At 38.9% G+C, this 21,760-nt stretch overlaps 1 protein-coding gene across 11 annotated transcripts in view; it reads right to left on the bottom strand.

Moving 5' to 3' along the window:
• The window catches only part of NRF1 (nuclear respiratory factor 1), a 145,340-nt gene that overhangs the window by 105,466 nt on the left and 18,114 nt on the right, over nt 1-21,760 (bottom strand). For 2 of the 11 annotated variants that reach the window (XM_063815011.1, XM_016958152.4), the window contains exon 2: nt 21,479-21,569. The exons of 7 other annotated variants lie outside the window; for them this stretch is intronic. The gene's annotated coding sequence lies outside the window, so the exon portion shown is untranslated. Of the gene's footprint in view, nt 1-21,478; nt 21,580-21,760 lie in introns of those variants that run through there. 2 more of the 11 variants (XM_003951129.5, XM_016958151.3) reach the window with 2 other exon arrangements.

The following is a 21,760-nucleotide window of genomic DNA, read 5'->3' as shown; positions in this document are numbered from 1 at the left end:
GATTTGGGATTAGATGGCACCTAACTGCTTTTCAAAGGGATTTGTAGGCTATGCGCTTGGCATAATGGATTTCAATTCTTTGCTCCAGAATGCAGTTCACAGCATGAATCAATAGGGCTGTCTGCTTCACAGGCTTGCCATTTCTGCCCAGAGCCTCATCTCTTTCCACCTCTCTCCCTATCCCATTCTTTGGCCTCTCTAACCATTTTTTTTTTTTTTTTTGAGACACAGTCTCACTCTGTTGCCCAGGCTGGAGGGCAGTGGTGTGATCTTGGCTCACAGCAACCTCCGCCTCCTGGGTTCAAGCAATTCTCGTGCCTCAGCCTCCCAAGTAGCTAGGATTACAAGTGCACCACCAAGCCCAGCTGATTTTTGTATTTTTAGCAGAGACGGGTTTTTACCATATCGGCCAGGCTGGTCTCAAACTCCTGACCTCAGGTGATCCACCTGCCTCGGTCTCTCAAAGTGCTGGGATTACAGGCTTGAGCCACCGCACCCGGCCTCTCTAACCATTTTTATTCAGCACACCCTGTGAAAAGCAAAGGCAAAGGTATTTCTGACTTCTTTTAACTAGAGTGGGATACTTATGAATGATACTTACAATGTTTCCGTAAAATCATAAAAGAAGCAGGTTGGTTAATGCCAGATATGACTGATATGACATATGACATATTGCTGGACATCATCAGACCCCACTCTCCCAAGTCAATTTAGTGAAGCATTTTAGCTTTCCTCCATGAGGAGTTAGATTCCCTGGATAGCTAAAGTGATGTGAACTGTCAATAGGTAAAAAACATATTAAATATTCTCTATTTTATAAAACAGCACAGTCTATCACCAAGATATCCAGAACCCCTGGACAAGTTACTCAACCTCTAAGCTACAATTCTATCATTTTTTTTAAGTGAAAAAAAAATGACTACCTATTCGCAGAAGGATGATATGAGGATTAAATGAGATAACCCAGATAAAGTGAGGAACACAGTGCCCAGCAATAAGTGCCTGACATTAATTATGATGATGCCAGAATCTCTATGTCTTCCCGATTCTACCCTTCTTGACTCATTACTTGACTAGTCTCACAAGCACTGGGCCTCAATTTCTTCATTTCTAAATCAGACAGTCATCTCTGAGGATAGTTTTCTTAACTGTGTAAGAGACTGAATCAGGCATCTAAAAAGCCCTATATTAACTCCAGCAACTGAAATATTGTTCTCCTAGACATAAAATAAAGAAACTATAGGAAACCAAGGCCCCTAGCATAATTTCACAACAGTGCACAAAATGAAGAGGCAGCAGATGGACTTGAGAGTGATTCGTCTGAACTGATATAAAAAGTAAGACAAAAGCGCCGGCAATACATAATGACCTGTGACTCAACACCACATTCAAATAAAACAGCATACCTATCACCCAGAGCCAGTGGTGTTCAGCAGATTAGTCAATACCTCATTTTAATTAAAAAAAAAAGGAAAAAGAAAAAAAATTCCCCCAAGCAATAACTTAACATGGTAACAATTTTACTAAAATCTTTCTTACCCTGGATCATCACCTGGGGTGCAATATATCCTTCATCTAAAGGTCCTTCTTGGCCGGACACAGTGGCTCACACTCGTAATCCCAGCACTTTGGGAGGCCAAGGTGGGAGGATTGCTTACGTCCAGGAGTTCGAGACAAGCCTGGGCAACATAGGGAGACCCCCTCTCTACAAAAAATGAAAAATTAGCTGGGCATGATGGCACATGCCTATAGCCCCAGCTACTCAGGAGGCTAAGGCAAGAGGATTGCTTGAGCCTGGGAGGACAAGGCTTCAGTGAGCCAAGATCGCGCCACTGCACTCCTGTGTGAGTGACAGAGTGAGACCCTCTCTCTTAAAAAAAAATTAAATTAAAAAGTCCTTCTTTATAATATAAACTACAAGAGGTTGGGGTAGGGGTACTCTGGTACAGAAGAGCTGCTACTTTTGTCCCTCTAGGCCAGTATGGGTGGGTTAGTGGAAGAAAACACAGAAAAAGATTGTCTTGGCCCAGAGCACCCTGGTACTTGTAGTCAATAATACCTAAGGAGCTACTGGAATTTGAAGGAAATGTCCAAGGGAGTTAAATTTAGTCTAATCCACACATAATGGATGAGATTAAGTGTAGAGTATTTTAAAAATCAAAGCAGAAAGAAAAGCAGGCCAGGAAATCTAATCAAAGTGTAACTAAATGTAAAAGAAAGCATTAGTCTAATCAATAGCATTATCATATCAAAAGAAAAACCACAAGAACTGCCTAAGGGAAAATCTGACACCTAGCCTCAGTCTACAGTACAAACCCGGGGTGGGGTGGGAGGAACCTAGGCTGGCTCAACTTACATTCTTGAACATATCCAGAATATAAACTGCATAACTAGGATAGAAATTTTACCCTTTCTCAAGAAGCCTAAAGAAGCCTAAAGTCAACTATAGGGTTTGCTCCTCAGGGGGACACTAGGGTAATGGATGGAAATCTCACCACAGCAGTAAAAATGAAAAACAATTCCACAGCTCAAGTCAGAGTGAAAATAGAATCAAAGTAAAATGTGGCTTAATTGTGAGTAAAAATGGAACATAAGAAAAGAAAAATCCATTTGACCTAGGATAATTCTCTTTCAAAGAGTGTATGAGTGATGATATCAGACATGGAAAGAAAAAAAATACCCTCCCACACCACTGGGCTCTACAGTTGAAAAAAAAAAAAAAATGAAGCTATAGTTGTACATGTAGTTCCATCTCCAGACCCCGACTACAGACCAAAATACAGAAAATGAAATATAATACAAAACAGCAGGTAAAAGTTATGAACCATGACAATGAAAAAGCAAAGATAAGGCTGACAGAAATTTGGAGGCGGGAGAGGGACAGAAAGGTGGAAGAATGGCTAGGAGTATAGGAGTATTAATATCCTATCCTTACATGGTGAGGGAGTCAGGAGACATTATTAGCAGGAGATGGAAACTTACAATGTAACTATCAAAAGTACAAGGGAAAGGAAAAGTACTAAAAAAATAAGTACCTTATATTCCATAAAAGAAAGTCAAGCTGGGTGTGATGGCTCATGCCTGTAATCTCAGCACTTTGGGAGGCTGAGAAGGGCGGATCACGAGGTCAGGAGGTAGAGACCATCCTGGCTAACACAGTGAAACCCCGTCTCTACTAAAAATACAAAAAGTTAGCCGGGCGTGGTGGCGGGCACCTGTAGTCCCAGCTACTCGGGAGGCGGAGGCAGGAGAATGGCGTGAACCCGGGAGGCGGAGCTTGCAGTGAGCCGAGATTGCGCCACTGCACTCCAGCCTGGGCGACAGAGCGAGACTCCTTCTCAAAAAAAAAAAAAAAAAAAAGTCAATAATGCCCATTTGATAAATCAAGAAATAGTGGTATAGATATATTATTTAGAGTTATGGAGGCATTACTGTTTGATGATACTATAAACAAAACAGTTAAACTATAAACAAAAAACAGCTAATTGTCTCTGAAAAGTGGGACTCGGGATGGGGAAAGAGTGGCAAAAGACTATTGATTTTTATTGTAAGTCCTTCTATTTCATCTTTTATTATATGAATGTATTACTTTGACTTTTAACAAAATGAGCTTTAAAAACAAATAGCTATGATATAGTCTTCCAAACTGATCCTTTTGAAAATTAAAATTAAATGACATGCTAGAGCAAACTGTCACTAGATAAATAAAGCTCCCTTCTTACGTTAAGAACTGAGAACAGCACAGTTCAAGTTTAGAAGTGGCCTTGCCTTGAGGAAGACAAACTTCCTAATTTGCGGCATCTAAAACTAACAAAATTGTATGACTAATCGAATATTTTTCATACCAATAGATTAACTTTGTAAATACTCCTTAATACTAATAACACGATAATCCAGTTAACAATGATGCTTTTAAATAATGCTTAAGAAAAATAAGCTTTGGGCTGGGCGTGGTGGCTCACACCTGTAATCCCAGTACTTTGGGAGGCCAAGGCTGGGGGATCGCGAGGTCAGAAGTTTGAGACCAGCCTGACCAACATGGTGAAACCCTATCTCTACTAAAAATACAAAAATTAGCCAGGAGTGGTGGCGTGTGCCTTTAATTCCAGCTATTCTGGAGGCTGAGACAGGAGAATCGCTTAAACCTGGGAGTCGGAGGTTGCAGTGAGCCAAGATCGCACCACTGCACTCCAGCCTGGGCAACACAGCGAGACTCTGTCTCAAAAAAACAAAAAAAGCAAGAAAAGAAAAAAAAGCTTTACCACACAACTTCATAATGACTTAGGGATGAGTGGATGATTTTATGAAAATACTGTAAGCGCCGGGCATGGTGGCTCATGCCCGTAATCCCGAGAGGCCAGAGGCGGGAGGATCGCAAGGTCTGGAGTCAGCCGGGCCAACGTGGTAAAATCCCGTCTCTACTAAAGATACAAAAAATTAGCCGGACATGGTGGCACATGACTGTAATCCCAGCTACTCTGGAGACTGAGGCAGGAGAATTGCTTGAACCCGGGAGGCGGAGGTTGCAGTGAGCCAAGATCGCGCCACTGCACTCTCCAGCCTGGGCGACAGGGTGCGACTCCATCTCAAAGAAAAAAAGAAAAGAAAAGAAAAGAAAATACTGTAAGCTCACTGAAGTCAGGGCTTGGGTCCATAAAGTCTCTATGAATAGATCTATCATAATATGCTCTTTGATAAATGATTGTGGGTAATCAGCTGCACATTTTAATAACTAAAGCTACACCCAGGCAGTTACAGTTTCTGTAACTCTCCTACAAGGTTATGCTTGCTGTTTATCTCTCTCTCCCTCTCACTTCCAAGCCCTGTCTTCTATTCTTGTCAGAGTTGCACTATTCCTCGCTCTGGAGCTGAGCCTGCCAACCATGTTTTCCAGACTTTACTGCCAGTATCCTGTTAGGTTTTGCCTAGGGAGACTGGAAGGGGAGAGAAGAAGGGATTTCTTTGCTGTTTTCATTGTTATAATATCAGCATTGCTCCAGCAAGAGGAGTGTTGCACCTCCCAACTCCAGCTGTGCCTCTTCTCTCCTGGTGGTTGAGTACCAGCTGAATGGCATTCCACTTGGAGATCAGATTACCAGCTGCAGGACGACCTCTCTGAGCTTCCAGGTTCTTCTCTTCTGTTCCCCCAAACCTAGGGGTGGTAGTGCTTCCTATCTGGATTACCCCAGTGTCTTTTGTGCTCTTTCATCTTGTAACACCTGTGTACCCAGTTCCCAGAATTAAATTCTCTGAAATGCCACACATGGTTTTCTAGGCCCCGATTAATACTTAAAGAAGAAAATACATACTTGCATTCAAAATTACTCATACAGTGCTGGTAAGCAGCAATCCGGGATTCTCATACCCTCAATAAAGAAGTGATGTAAAAAATGAAGCCCATTTTTACAAGACTACAATTAGAGTTTCTGTTTTCAGACACTGATGAATCTCAAATTTAATGAATCATTAAAAAGATGCTAAGCTATAGAGTATAAAATGTCTCACAGGCCTGGCGCGGTGGCTCACGCCTGTAATCCTAACACCTTGGGAGGCAGGTGGATCAGCTGAGGTCAGAAGTTCAAGACCAGCCTGGCCAACATGATGAAACCCTGTCTCTACTAAAAATACAAAAATCAGCCGGGTGTGGTGGTACACGCCTGTAGTCCCAGCTGCTCGGGAGGCTGAGGCAGGAGAATCGCTTGAACCCGGGAGGCGGAGGCTGCAGTGAGTTGAGATGATGCCACTGCACTCCAGCCTGGGCAACAAAGTGAAACTGTATCTCAGAATACATAAATACATAAAAATAAAATGCTTCACACAGACAGAAATGGGACACTTAGAAGTGAGAAGGGAGCACAGACAGGAAAGTAGGTGGTATCAACACAAACTTATGTTTGTGAGTCTATCTGACCTACTCTTTAAGTCTAACATTCCTGCAAACCTCAAAATCAACATCATAGTACTATACTGTCTCTTCATAGAAATAACACTGACAAACAGAAAATAATTTGTCGTATTACTCGATGAATAGATCAGGTTTTTGGAAACCAAAGAAAATGTGGTAGCAATGGTACCTTTGACCTTTATCTACCATTCTAACTCCCTAGTGGACTGCGTAGACCTACTGAAAATCAGTGGTGGGGTAATGGCTATCATTTCCAGCATGGGAAAGAGCAATTTAGAGTTACCATTCTTTTTTCTTATTATACAACTGGGCTCAGCATGTACAAGTGTCTGGAGAGTCTCCTCTCCATTCTACCTCATGCCTACTTAAACACATCCTCACTTCTCCAGCGGGGTGGTACAAACTCTGGAACCAGAATACTGCATTCCATTTCTTGCTCTGCCACTTACTAGCAACTTGGAGAAGTTTCATTTGACTTTTTCTGTCTTAGTTGTAACATCTGTCAAATGAAGGAAAATAACAGAATCTACTTCATAGAATTACTGGGGACAAAATGAATTACTATTTGAAAAAGGGCTTAAGGGGACATGGTATATAGTGAGTGCTATATAAGTGTAACTTATTCTTATTCCATGTACAAAGATGAGGACAGCAAAGAAATGTTGAAGGGACAGTTACATGATTTTTTTTTTTACACTGGGTGAAATAATGTTTACAGATCACATTAGGAATTTTGACCATACAAATACCTCTATCATAGAGTTCTTAATCGTTTTTGAATCATAAACTTTCTTGGGGATGGGTGAAAGCTACAGAGCTCCTCCCTAGAAAAATGCTACACATACAGAATTTTCCAAAATATTCCAATGTTCTTCTATTCAAATTATAAATAGACTATGTATTACTAGAACACTAGAGGGTGCCACAAGCAAAGGAAAAAATGTAAAGACAGCATGGAGAATTTTGGCTTGCCGGAACATCTTTCCACAGAGAAGAGTTAAGTCAATGTACTTCATCAAATGCTTTAAAATATGTCAACTCTCTTATAGGTTCTGGATTAGCACTGTCTGGTAGAACTTTCTGCAATGATGGAAATATTCTAAATGTGTGCTGTCCAAAACTGTAGCTGGACATGTGGACTACTGACCACATGAGATCATAAGGAATTAAATGTTTAATTTTAATTAATATTAAATGGCCATATGTGGCTTGTGGCTACTATATTGAACAGTGCAGTTCTACATTCTAAAAAGTTTTGACTTGCTTCTTATCACAGGCCATTATCTATCAGTGTGAAGGTAATTTCTAATAGAGTGGGTTCATACAATTATTCAGGCCAATTTGTCCCTTGTGATAATTCAGCACTATAGAGACAGAAATAAAGATTGTCAGCGTTTTGTCCTTGCCCTACAGACGTTCACAGTCAAAAGTACGCTGTCTTTTTACTCATTATAGATGACCCTACCTACCTAATTTCCTATGTTTCTTTACTGAAACATCTCTCTAAGCCCCTGGGTTATAAGAGCTTAAAAAATAAATAAGTGTATACTGAAAGACTGAATTAATACAGTTAAGTAAGTAGGCTTTCGCCATTTAAAAAACAAATCCTATTCTAGTGATATTTGCTAAGGGTTAAGGGAGCACAGAGAAGACAAAACTGCAAGGACATGGGGCAGGCATCCTGAAGGAAAAGACAGAGTCTACAGTCAGAAGCTCATCAGGCTCCAGAATGAATAAAAGGGCACTGCAGGCAGCAGCAACAGCTTGTGAAAGCACATGGCATAGCAAGGGGACATCAATGAACGCCCAGACAGCAGATTCAGGGGGAGTCTGGGGACCAAACGAACACAGCTCTCAACTGCCTCCACACCAGATTCTTTCTTTACACTGCCATTTAGTCTACTAAAAATAAAGCTAATGCTGACCCACCTGTCAAAATGAAAGCAGTCTATCCACACTGTATAACATCTTGTAGCTTACAACCCTGTGTCTGGCACACTGCCTGAATGAAGTAGGTGCCTACTGAAGGTTGGTGACAACAATAAAAAAGCATTAGAGAGTGCATTCTCAAATATGTAGACACTTACCAGAAGCTACACATATCAATAAAAAGCAGGTGAGTTGTTAAAGCTATCCCTGGTTTAGAAAGATGGTGAATAGGAAGTTTGGTCTACCCAAGCATTTGCAACTGGGTCAGAATGCAGCTGGCATGGCTCTTTTTGCAGAATAATTGTTTGTCCACAGCTGCTCCCAAATTACCAAAAATCAAATAAGTAGTTGCCATGTGTGATAGCAGGATTAGAGGCTGCCTCAATTTCCATTATGGAAAAATAACGTAAATTGCCACAAGTCCCGCCCCCCAGTCTCAAATAAGCACAAAGGACACTTTTATTCAGATCCTGCATACTGTGAAACAGCATTGTTGCCTGGCTGCTTCAGTGGCGGGCTCAATTCTGCTGGATCTGTCACTACACAACCAACATCCAGTTAAAGCTATTTCCTAGCTTCTGCAGGACAGCTCAATTCATGATTTTTCTTCTGAAATAACTGAACTAAGGATTTGTTTCTGGATAAAATTATGAAAGTATTTAAGTGCCAATACCACAGACCTAGGAATCTCTGCTATTCAATCATTCTCTCCTTCATTCAACAAATATTTACTGAATTCTTATCAGGTACTCCTACATTATTGTAGCATGTGTATTCCAAGAAAACCTATGACTGGCAATTCTAATTTTGTATCTCTAAGTTTAAAAAGTCTATTCTCAGCCTGGGTGAAATGGTGAAACCCCATCTCTACTAAAAATACAAAAACCAGCTGCGTGTGGTAGTGCATGCCTGTAGTCCCAGCTACTTGGGAGGCTAAGGTGGGAGGATGGAGTGAGCCCAGGAGGCAGAAGTTGCAGTGACTTGAGATTGCACCACTGTACTCCAGCCTGGAAAACAATGGGACCCTATCTCATTTAAAAAAAAAAAAAGTTTTTAAAGAATGTATTCTTTTAGAAGTGACTTGTGTTCTTTGGGGGTAACTGAGAAAATATAGGGGAATTAAAAATAAACACAAATCACTGTAACCTGAGATAGCTACATTACCAAGTTAACAATTTTATGTATATGCTTCCAGCATTTCCCCTGCTAGTTTCTTATATGGTTGGTTTTGTTTCATTGTTTTTAAACAAAAATGAGCCTATATTGTATATACTGTATTACAAATATTTTTTCACTTAATATAGATTAAAATATTCCATGTTATTAACATTTTTGTATCTTTTTTAAATGTCTACAGAGCATTCCCTGTAAGAACATACAGTAGTTTAGTTTACCAATCCTCTGAAGTCATTTAGGTTATTTCCAATTTCTCACTATTATAAATAGCACTGTTAATGATAACTAGTATTCAATAAATATCTCTTGAATAATGAGTAAATAAATGGTTTAATAAGCTGAGTCTTGGCTGGGCGCGGTGGCTCACGTCTGTAATCACAGCACTTTGGGAGGCTGAGGCGGGCATATAACTTGAGGTCAGGAGTTCAAGACCAGCCTGGCCAACTGGGTGAAACCCTGTCTCTACTAAAAAAAAATACAAAAAATTAGCTGGGCATGGTGGCGAGTGCCTGTAATCCCAGCTACTAGGGAGGCTGAGGCAGGAGAATTGCTTGAACCTGGGAGGCGGAGGTTGCAGTGAGCCGAGGTTGTGCCACTGCACTCCAGCCTAGGCAACAGAATGAGGCTCTGTCTCAAAAAATAAAATAAGCTAGGCTGGGTGCGGTGGCTCACGCCTGTAATCTCAGCACTTTGGGAGGCTGAGGCGGGTGGATCACAAGGTCAGGAGATTGAGACCATCCTGGCTAACATGGTGAAACTCCATCTCTACTAAAAATACAAAAAATTAGCTGGGCGTGGTGGCACGCACCTGTAGTCCCAACTACTCAGGAGGCTGAGGCAGTAGAATCGCTTGAACCCGGGATGTGGAAGTTGCAGTGAGCCGAGATCACGCCACTGCACTCCAGCCTGGGTGACAAAGCGAGATTCCATTTCAAAAAAATAAATAAATAAAAATAAAATAAAATAAGCTGAGTCTTTAAGCACATACCAAATTATTTCCTTAGCTTTTAAAAGACATAAACATTTTGAGTAATCGTACACTTATGATTCTGCATATGTTCACAGCAGGCATAGAAAGCGAATGCAATAAAAACAGCAATCTAAATATAAAGGAAAGCACACAATACTTGGTGGTGAATGGAAGACAGAATAAAAATATTAACCTTTTATAACCTAGACAATATGCAAGTTGAGTACAGGTGTCAGAAGGTAGAATATAAAAAGAGGGACGTGAAGGGGGTATTTACAATCCCATTTTCCAAAATGGCAAGTTAAGAGGCCCTACAGGAAGTTGATGGATCAAAAAATTAAAGTTTATCATTTAAAATTATAAAGATAATTAATAAATGACTTGCAAAGTAATATAAATATCAAATAATGACAGGGGTAAAAAAGTGAGTTAAATTCTCATTTTTCACATCAAAAACTTCACAGGTATCATCTAAAGTTGATAAATCAAGGAACAGAAGTCTAAACACATTATTAAGGCTTATGGAAGTAACCACAAGCGAAGCTAAAAACAGAAATAGTGAAAAAGTTTTTAAAGGCTGTCTCTGGATAGTAGGACTGGGATGGCAAGAAAAGGGAAGAGCCAAGAGGCTTATGGTTATTCATCATAAGGTCTCCATGGCTCTGTGATTTGTTAGGATGTACAAATAACACCCTGATGAAGACTGGCTGAAAAATCTGGAACTGTTTACTTTGGTTCCCAAAGATATAATCTTACCTTGATAACTGGTCAAATCCAACTGTCCACAGAGCATTCCTTTAACCAGAGGCAAACCTAAAATGCTTAAGACTTTGGAGACTATCTAGTTTGATGTTCTCATTTTCCAAATTGTGACCAAGAAAGACCCAGTGAGTTACCCAAAGTCACATCTCTAATTGGTGGCAAATCCAAAACTTGAACCCCTATCTCCTGCTTCTCGATCAAGTGTTCCAGCTGCTCCATCAGAGTCCCACCCTTTGTACCCGAGCACAGTCTCCACTCATTATTTGCTTGGGCTCCTTACCTGCTAATGCAAGCTGTTATGTATTAATAGCTTAATAATTAAGCTATTAATTAATTAATCTTCAAGCCAAAATTTGGGTTTTACTGGGGGTACAGTAAATTTGGGTTCTGTCTTTTAAGAGACAGGGTCTCACTCAATCACCTAGGCTGGAGTGCAGTGGTGCAATCATGGCTCACTGCAGCCTTGACCTCCTGGGACCCTCCTGCCTCAGCCTCCAGAGTAGCTGGGACTACAGACGGGAGCCACCATGCCCAGCTAATTAAAAAAATTTTTTTGTAGGGACCAGGTCTCACTATGTTGCCAGGCTGGTCTTAAACTCCTGGGCTCATGCGATCCTCCTACCTTGGCCTCCTAAAGTACTTGGATTACAGGCATGAACCACAGCACCCAGCCATGAATTTGTATTATAAAACGGTATGCGTGTTGAATTGATTTTTCAAATTGTACCTGCAGCCACCCATCCTGGTCCCTCTAATACATCTCCTGCTCCCTCAACCCTCAACCCCACCATCACTGCCTTAGATAATATACAATAGCTACTTTGAGAGTTGATTCCCACAAACGGAGAGGTCTGACAGCATGATTCTCAGCCACAGGAATAAATGCAGTTCATAAAGTTGCCAAAGCAGTCTTGTGAAGCTACAGTATTCTGTGAGCGCAAGAGTGTTCAACTGACTTTATGTTCTTCTTCACCTATATTAAATTGTTTAGCTAACTATCCATTCCCATTTTCAGTAGATGGAAAAAGAAAAATATTACTTTTTTTTAAAAAAGGGGGGCGGAAGAGCGCAGTGGCTCACGCCTGTAATCCCAGCACTTTGGGAGGCCGAGGCAGGCGGATCACCTGAGGCCAGGAGTTCGAGACCAGCCTGGCCAGCATGGTGAAACCCTGTTTCTACTAAAGACACAAAAATTAGCTGGGTGTGGTGGCATGCACCTATAATCCCAGCTACTCGGGAGGCTGAGGCAGGAGAATGGCTTGAACCCAGGAGGTGGAGGTTGCAGTGAGCCCCGAGATCATGCCACTGCACTGCAGCCTGGGCAACAGAGCAAGACTCCATCTCGCAAAAAAAAAAAAAAAAAAAGGGTTGTGGGGACAAGGGGCTGACTTTTTAAGGAAAATGGAGAGTTGGGCACACCATTTCTATGTTTGTATTAAACCAATTTATAAAAATTATTTTAAGTTGAATTTTAAAAGGTATGAAAATCTGTACAATTATTATTTATATAAATTTAGGAACAAGGAAACAACAAAATGTAAAACTGGAACCACGCCAATTACTGGAAATCAAGTATATATGGAAGAGTCAAGGTCAAATAACCAAAATCCCCATAAATTGTCAGGAGTTTGAGAGCAGCCTGGCCAAAATGGTGAAACCCCATCTCTACTAAAAACACAATAATTAGCCAGGCATGGTGGCGCACGCCTATAATCCCAGCTACTCGGGAGGCTGAGAAGGGAGGATCAGTAAAGCCATGGAGGTCGAGGCTGCAGTGAGCAGAGACTGTGTCACTGCACTGCAGCCTGGGGGACAGAGTGAGAACCTGTCCCAAAAAAAATTCCCGTATTTACCTTGTGAGTTAATTCATTGAGATAAACTGTATCTTGAATTACTTAGAAAATTAAATTTAAGATGCCATATAATCAAAATTAGAGGCACAGTAGTAAGAAGGAAAAAAAATCAAATTAGAATCCTACACAAGGATGTTAAAGTAAAAAAGCATATTATATTTCAAGACTAAAGCAAAATTTAGAAAGTAATTGAACATAAAATTAAAATGCCTTTACCTAAAACTAGGCATAACATCTCCATTTTAGAATTTAAGTCTATAAAAGATATCACTAAACTCACAGAAGGAGGGGAGAAATGCTACCTAAGTTCCTAAAGAAATCAAAACTACCTAAATAACATTTACACTATATTTCCTGTTTAAAAAAACCAATCACCAAAATTTTTCCATGACTACTACCAATGTTGCCATTTACAAGAAGTATAGGCTAGAGAAGAGAATAATTATCCTATAAGAATAAAAAATATTTTTCTCAATACCACTTTCTCAGTGTAATCTTTGATAAAATTCTCAAAAACAGAAGGGGAAAAGAGGCCATCAAATGTAATTTACCATACCCACATTTAGCAGCAGCTACTCGGTCCTGGCCACAATGGATGTCCTGCAGCTGGCTGTCAAACCACCAAAAGCTGCTCATCATCCACCTTCCTAGTCTCTTAGAACTAAGCTCACTTGGGTCAAAACAAGTCAACCGTCTTTCTCGCCAGCAGTAATATGCTGGAATAAAGTGTCAAGTATAATTCTGGCTGCCAAGATTTTGTTCTGAAGAACAGACTTGTAACTATGAAAGGGGACATTAAATTAGAGCTATTGTCTGAAAGAAAAGGGCAATCTGTATCTGTAGCTTGACTGGGATAACACAGGTCTTGATCTGTAGTCAAACCAGAGGAAAAGGAAGCAACCAGAAAAAAACACCACATATCACAACCCCCAAAAAGAGTGAACTATTGAAAAAAAAAAAAAAAACTGTGCCAGTAGCAGTGTACAAAAAAAACTATAGAGTCTACTTTAGAATAGACTCCATGTGCTGTGCAACAAGGAATATTAACTCTTGGTACAGAGAAATATCACAGAAGCCTTAAAGCAGAGGTGTCCAATCTTCTGGCTTCCCCAGGCCACGTTGGAAGAATTGTCTTGGGCCACACATAAAATACACTAACACTAACGATAGCTGATGAGCTTAGAAAAAAAAACAAAAAATAAAATCACAAAAAAATCTCATAATGTTTTAAGAAAGTTTATGAATTTGTGTTGGGCTACATTCAAAGGCATCCTGGGCCGCATGCAGCTTGCAGGCTGCGGGTTGGATAAGCTTGTCTTAAAGGATGAAATAGATTTATGTGTATTGACACACAAAAAAATCCATAAAATGATGGAAATTGAAAACAACAGGTTATAAAATCTGCTAGAATGAGTGTGGTCTCATTTTTTTAAGTGTAAATAAATATGGTTGTGGACAAACAAAATAATTTCAAAAGATATACTAAAACTATTAAGAATACTTTTTATCTATGCAAAATAGAATTATGGATTATAAAAACTTTATTTCTGCTTTATAGATTTATTTCTCCCTTCAAAATAATAAGAATGTGATTACTTTTATAACCATTGTTATGTCCAGGTTTGAGAAAGAAAAGACAAACAGCATAAGCTCTTCTTCTTTTTACCAAATGAAATACCAGAGGCCTCCAAACTCATGAAATCAGGGACACATACAGACTTTCCAAGCTGCCCAGTGTCCTCTGGGAGCCATTTTCTTCCTTGCTTTTTTGCAGGGGTTTCCAATGAATCTTCTTCTTCTTTTTTTTTTTTTTTTTAGCAGAGCCTTTTCTTTAAGCAGAATCCTGTACAGAACCTCAAAATGTAAGGTAACAGTGGAATTTCTTCTATTGAAGGGTATGGGAATGCAGAGTTAAAGCCATTCATCCTCCTCACCACTCAGAACTCCAGAGCACAAGTGGAAACATGGTGATTAATCCAAGTATTTCACTGTACAGTTGGGAAACTGAGGACCAAGGATTACTCTCCTGTTAAGCCCTGTCTTATTGACTGGTCTGTGGGTCATTTTACTTACTAGGCATTATAGACACAGTAACTGGGGCCTGCAAGCTTTTCAAATACACACTGAAAGTTTAAGAGAAACTGAAAACACACAAATTGGCTCCAATAACTGTCAAAAAGACAAAGAAACATAATGGTTCTTGAAGTTCAATATGATTCAAGCACTCCAAACACCCTGGCAGCTTTGCAAATGAATACGTTTTTCTATTGTCTAAGGTTTATGTTTAGCCATACGTATCTATCGAAGCAACACAAACTAGAATCAGCTATTGAGAAAAGACAAGTGGAAGAAAAGCAGCAGCAGAGGGATAGTTTTCGAAACTGAAAAGAGACAGAAAAGATACATTGATCAAATTCCCCAAACACCCCAATGGCTTAATGAGCATAATCTAACAAGATAAATGTTCACAGGCATAAACATATCATTCTAAACTTTGTTCTAAAAAAACCCATTGAAAAGCCAGGTGCAGTGGCTGACGCCTGTAATCCCAGCACTTTGGGAGGCCAAGGTAGGCAGATCACCTGAGGTCAGGAGTTTGAGGTCAGGAGTTTGAGACCAGCCTGGCCAACATGGTGAGACCCCATCTCTACTAAAAATACAAAAATTAGTCGGGTGTGGGGCACACACCTGTAATCCCAGCTATTTGAGAGGCTGAGACACAAGAATCGCTTGAACCCAGGAGATGGAGGTTGCAGTGAGCCGAGATCACACCACTGTACTCCAGCCTGGGCAACACAGTGAGACTCTGTTTTGAAAAAAAAAGGAAAAAAACCCACAATCCATTGAAGAAAAACAGGATGATGGAGACTTGTGTCATCATCACAGAGAAAGTAAAAAGATTCAGAAACACTGGCTCACAGTAAATTTAGTCTGGAAAAAAAAGTATCACATGACAAGCAACATATGCACAATGTGAACAAAGACCACTCCTGTACTTAGCCCTGGGCACTCCACTTTTAAAGATATGAGAAAAAGCCCGTTATATTTCACTGGGACTATGAAAATGCTTAATTAATGAATAGTTAGAAAAATAAGAGGTGTTTAAATCTAAAGAAGGACTTTAGGAATCTCTCTCATAAAATATTGAAAGACCATTATGAGGAAGAGGAATTAGATTAAGTCTGTGACCCTAATAAAAAAAAGGTAAGAAATTATGGCAAAATTCTGGTCAACAGATCATTTTTCTAACGGGGTGTATAGACAGAGTGGCTGGAAGCAGTGAGTTCTCCCATCACTAGATGTCCTCTTGCAAAACCTAGACAACCACTTGGGGGCACTGGAGACGTGGGCCTTGCATGCATCCTGACTCAAACGAGCAGGCAGAAAGAAAGGTAACAAAAAAAGATTCCACCCCAGGAGAGTCTGAACCCTGCGGTCCAAAAGTGTTTATTAGGAAGACTGTCTTAGGTCATTTGGATACATACCCCAGATAAGATTGGATACAGTCCTTGCCCTTCTCCTGGGAGAACAGAATCTATTGTTATTCTGCTGCAGTTGGGGGTATGTACAAATGCACATACAAACAGAATTATACAAACAGTATGAAGCTAGCCTTAAGCAAAAGCTCGGTCCTCTTTAAAGAACTGTAACACTCCCAGAGGTGGTGTGCTTAAAAAACAAACAAACAAACAAAAACTGTAACAGTAGAAGCTGAAAAGCTCTCCCAGAGAAAGGTAGGAAAAAAACCAAAACTCTTCTGCTATCATAGTCTTAAAACATTTTATACAGTTGCCCTATAATTAACAAATTACAAAGGAAAGCAAGTTTTATTAACGTATTGTTTCCCTTTTCCCATCTCTGAAGATTATATTCTATATAGTCAAATTAATGCTCCAACAATACCTTACTTAATGCTACAATCTCAACCATCCCCAACCGCCTAGAGACCCTGAGAAAGGACTTGGACTTGTTTTATTTTGCCTTTTAAATTTATACACTATTCCAACAAATGCAGTCCTCTGATTTCTGAGGACAAAGCAGAACTGGTAAAGCAAGATAAAGAGAGTAAAAACACAAGGAAAAGGAAAAAAATAGCTAAAGAAAAGAGAAAGCAAACGAGAACAAGCGAAGTACAACCAGCTGGTATTATTTATGTAGGGACAACCAGCCCCACAGACCTCAATTACTTGTAATCCTATCACAGGGCAAGCAGTCCATCAATATACCTGAGTAAGGTGTTTTTGAAAAACACACGAGCAACCTGAAAATATATACATCAGCCACTTTGGAAGCCTGTTTGGCAATTTCTTACAAAACTAAACATAGTCTTACCATAGGATCCAACAACTGCACTCCTTGGTATTTACTCAAATATGCTGAAACTTATGTCCACACAAAAACCAGCACACAAATAAATATTCACAGCAGTTTTATTCACAATTGCTAAAACTTGAACACAACCAAGATGTTACTCAGTATGTGAATGATAAACAACTTGTGGTACATCCATACAGTGAAATATTATTCAGCATTAAAAAGAAATGAGTTATCAAGCCATGAAAAGTTATCAAGCCATTAAATACATATTGCTTAGTGACAGAAGCCAATCTGAAAAGGCTACATTTGTATGATTCCAACCATATGACATTTTTGGAAAAGGCAAAACTATGGAGACGGTAAAAAAAATAGTTGTCAGGGGTTAGAGAAAGGAGGGAAGACAGGAGCACCAGGAGACTTCTGGATTAGTGAAACCATTCTGAATGATTATATATTTGTCAAAATCCACAGACTGCACAAACACACAGAATGAACTTGAATGTAAACTATGGACTTCTGTTAATATTGGTTCATCAACTGTAACAAATCTACCACACAACAGCAAGATATTAATAACAGAAACGGGTAGGAGAGAATATGGTAACTCTCCATACTCTCCACTCAATTTTTCTGTAAAGCTAAAACTGCTCTAAAAAATAAAGTGTGTGTGTGTGTGTATATATATATATATATATATATTTTAAATACAGATGTAAAAAAACAATATTCCCTTAAAAAATCACAGTCAAAATGGGGTACAGGGATTTTCAGGCATGGTCAGGAGCTCCACCAATCTAAATCACCACAGCCTGCCATTATATAATGCTGAATACTTTCACAGATTTATAGTTTATATATTATAAATTTGTTACACATATAGTTTATATATATTTATTCTTAAAGTACAGTTTTATATATATATACACATACACACACACACACATCACTTATAGTTAATAAGTATGGTTATCTAGTGCTGAATACATCTGAACATAAAGGGTGAGCAGTGGTGGGAAAAGACTGAGAAGTCAGGAGGGTTGGTCAGCTGCATCCACTGAAGATTCCATGTTGCTGGTGGAAGTCTCCCCCTCCTGCCACTGGTGAGAAAAATGGCTCAGACTGCTGCTTCTTCACTTTAAAAAGTTTGGTGGAGCTCTTGTTTGCCAACAGTAGCCTATGGTGGCACTTGTCTTAAATTGTGTATCATGCTTTTCCTGCTCCCTCCCTGCAGTGGCATAGCATGTTAATAAAGATCTAACTAAAAAGTGCACAAGGGTTCAAAGGCACCTAGAACAAAAGGAGTCACAACACAGTTCAGTAATCAGTGCTTTCCACAGTGACATCGAGTTGCCAAGAAAAGATAAAATTATAAGCACACCACAGTATTCTGGCTTAATGAGCACAGAAATACTTGCAGGCTTTTTATTTTCCTTTTTCCCATAAAAAATGGTTAAAACCAAAACAGTATTTAATGTTTAAAAAGATAAGCATCACCTATCTGGAAAATTTGTTTACTAGAAAAATCTCATATAAATTTAAAAGCATGTTCAGTAATACAGCCTCTTTCCAGATGCCACTTCTATGGTGTTTGCATACTAAGAAATAGACTATCAATATCTGGTATAGGTAGTAAATTTACCAAGTATGTCTGATATATAATGCTCATTCATTTTCTTTCCCCCTTTTCAACTAAGAATCAATTAAAATGGGATTACAGGCTTTATGTAGCTGTTTTGCAATTTTATGTAATCCTTAAAACTGGGTCCCTTTTATATTAAAGGGTACCAAAAAATACATACATAAGTGGGAAGAGAAGAAGCAAAGGAAAAAACCAAAATATTGACGGTAGTATCTCTGGATAGCTGGGCTACAAATTTTTATCATCTTCATACTTCCCTTTATTTTTAAAATTCCCTATAAAAAACATGTATTACTTTCACACTCCATTATATCAAATATCTACAGCATTTAAAATGAGTAAACTATAACTACATGTACCAATAAAGTTTAACCTCTTATACAAAGCTTAAAAACATATAAAACAATATTACACTTTTTAGTTTTCCCTGCAATCCAAACATTGTTTTTTTTTCAGTGGATACATATATATATACAGAAAAAGTTTGTAAAAATGCAGGGAGCGAATAAATATCAAATTGAGAATAATGGTCACAGCTGGGAAGGGAGAGGACTAGGACGGGGAAGGGGTGCCCAATAAGCTTCAACAATAACTGTGATTTTTATTACTTTAGGTAGTAGGTATATGGAATTTATTATATTGTTCTATATCCTTTTTTATGCCTAAAGTATTTCAAAAATTGTTTAAAGTGGCAACTACTGTAGTCATACTAAAAACAGTAGGACTTAACCCTAATCTCTTCAAACTACTTAAATGGGGTTATAGTACTGAGTAAATCAGAGATAAATGTATCTATTATAATAAGAAAATTCTTTTAAGAGACAGGGTCTCCCTTTGTCACCCAGGCTGGAGTGCAGTGGCATGATCACACCTCACTGTAGCCTCAAACTCCTAGGCTCAAGCAATCCTTCAGCCTCAACCTCCCAAGTAGCTGGGACTACGTGCACATTACCCATGCTCAGCTAGTTTTTAAAATTTTTTTAGAGATGCAGTCTTATTATGTTGCCCAGGCTGGTCTCGAACTACTGGCCTCAAGCAGTCCTCCTGACTTAGCCTCCCAAGTAGCTGGGATTACAGACACAAGCCACTAAGCCTGGCATATAATGAGAAAATTTTTTGAGAAATTTAAAGCAGTTCTGAAGGTCAGCAGTCATGTATATTTATAAGCAAACAGCAATCTGAAATCTGTGTTCCAAAAAATACCTGTAGCAAACATTCCAATCTATGCCTTACACAAAGAACACAAATTTAAATCTGTCCAGTAAACTTAAATATATACATTATTTTGAATATGCCTTTTTTTACACACTTATAACTCTAAAAGAAGATTTTTTACTTTGGTCAGTTTTAAACAGTCTTTTAAGAATGTCATAAAAATAGAATTAATTTCTGACTGGTATTTCCCAGGTTGGTGATTTCAAATCAGATGGTTTCAGTTTATCATCTTATAATATGCTATGATAAAACCAGGCTGAGGAAGTCCAAGGAAACACTGAATAGGCTTCTCCCTGAAAATCAAGTTCCTGGCCAGCCTCCATGGCTCACACCTATAATCCCAACACTTTAGGAGGCCAAGGTGGGAGAACTGATTGAGCTAGGAATTTAAGACCAGCCTGGGCAATATAGCGAGACCTCGTCTCTAGAAAAAATTTAAAACCAGCCTTGGCAACATAGGGAGACCCCATCTCTACAAAAAAATTAAAAAGAAGGCAGGCATGGTGGTGCACGCTTGTGATCCCAGCTATTCAGGAGGCTCAGGTGGAAGGACTGCTTGAGTCAGGGAGATCAAGGCTACAGTGAGCAGTGATCACATCAGGGTAACAAATCAAGACCCTGTCTCAAAAAAAAAAAAAAAAAATTAAATCAAGTTCCTTAGAAAGATTCAGAAATATTCACGGATGTTAAGATGTCCCTGGGTCTCTTGCTATAAGTCTCGCTCAACTCTATGAAAAGTAAGTAAGCAAACTGATATAAGAAAGCTCATGAAAATGTCCCACATAAAGGCAGAAACTTTGGCTCAAGTATTTTAAGTATCAACTTCAAAGTTATAATATTTTCATAATATAAAAAATTTTGCTCAAAACAACATATGAGTGTTTCATTTACTGGTCCTCAGCATTTGATACTGATTTAAAATCAATTTAGGACAAAAAGGAGGTCAAACTTCAAAATGCCTACAAAATAATTTTTTTAGGTTAACATAAAACTGGTTTAAATATTCCAGGTATTTGAACTGATCAATCTTTTTATTAATCTACTTTCTTTAAAATAATAAATAAAAATACTCTTTCAAAGCAATGCCTTCACCCAATTTTACACTTTAACTTCTGTGAGGACAAAATAATCTGACAATTTACCCAGTGTAGTCAGACTCTTTCTTATTCAGGAAACTGCCTCTTCCAATCCAAAGAATATCAGGATTTATAGAAAACAAAGGTTTCCTCGGACTATGCCTCACAACGACAAAACAAGAAAGAAGCCCAACATATTACTTAGAAAGCAGAAGAGGAACAACAAAATGTATTTCTTAACTCACTATGGAAAATCAAAATGATTTGTTTTAACATTCACCTTCTATAATCCCTTTTGAAAAGACATTACTAGATCAAGCACAAGCAGAGAACTATTGAAATTTAAATTGAATGTTTGCTTTTCAGATCAGATCCATCCTAGTTGAGGATCCTCTCTCTAAGAGACCATTACAAATTTAAAGACACAGAAAGTAGAGGACTCATTAATAGGAGCCAGGCAAGGCTCAGACCGTTAGCTCTGTAAGTACTATCACCTTATATTTTGTTCTTTTATTTCATCATTTGCATTTACCAAGTGTATATCATCCACATTCCATTTGTTCACTCTATTCTCACAAACGTCTATGGAAAAGCTGCCTGAATGGATGGGAGACTGCCTACATTAATTTTACTCACCAAGTTTTGTCCTGTTTAAATGTCAGCATACCACATTCATTAAACAAATATCCTTTGAGCACCTTTTCTGTGTAAAGTTCTGGACCAGGAACTGAAAGGGGATATTAGGATGATTAGTTCGACCCTCAAATAGCTTAACAGCAGTTCTCAAAGTAAACCATGGGACCCTGGGGGTCCTTGAGATTCTTCAAGTCATCAATGAGGTCAAAATTATTTTCATAATAAATAAGATGCTATTTGCCTTTTCTCAATGCATTTATATTTACACTTACGATGCAAAAG

Source organism: Pan troglodytes, chromosome 6 (genome assembly GCF_028858775.2).
Source record: "Pan troglodytes isolate AG18354 chromosome 6, NHGRI_mPanTro3-v2.0_pri, whole genome shotgun sequence".
NCBI classification, from domain to species: Eukaryota; Metazoa; Chordata; class Mammalia; order Primates; family Hominidae; genus Pan; species Pan troglodytes.
Note: the sequence above shows the minus strand (reverse complement) of the source record. Positions and strands in the feature narration are given on the sequence as shown.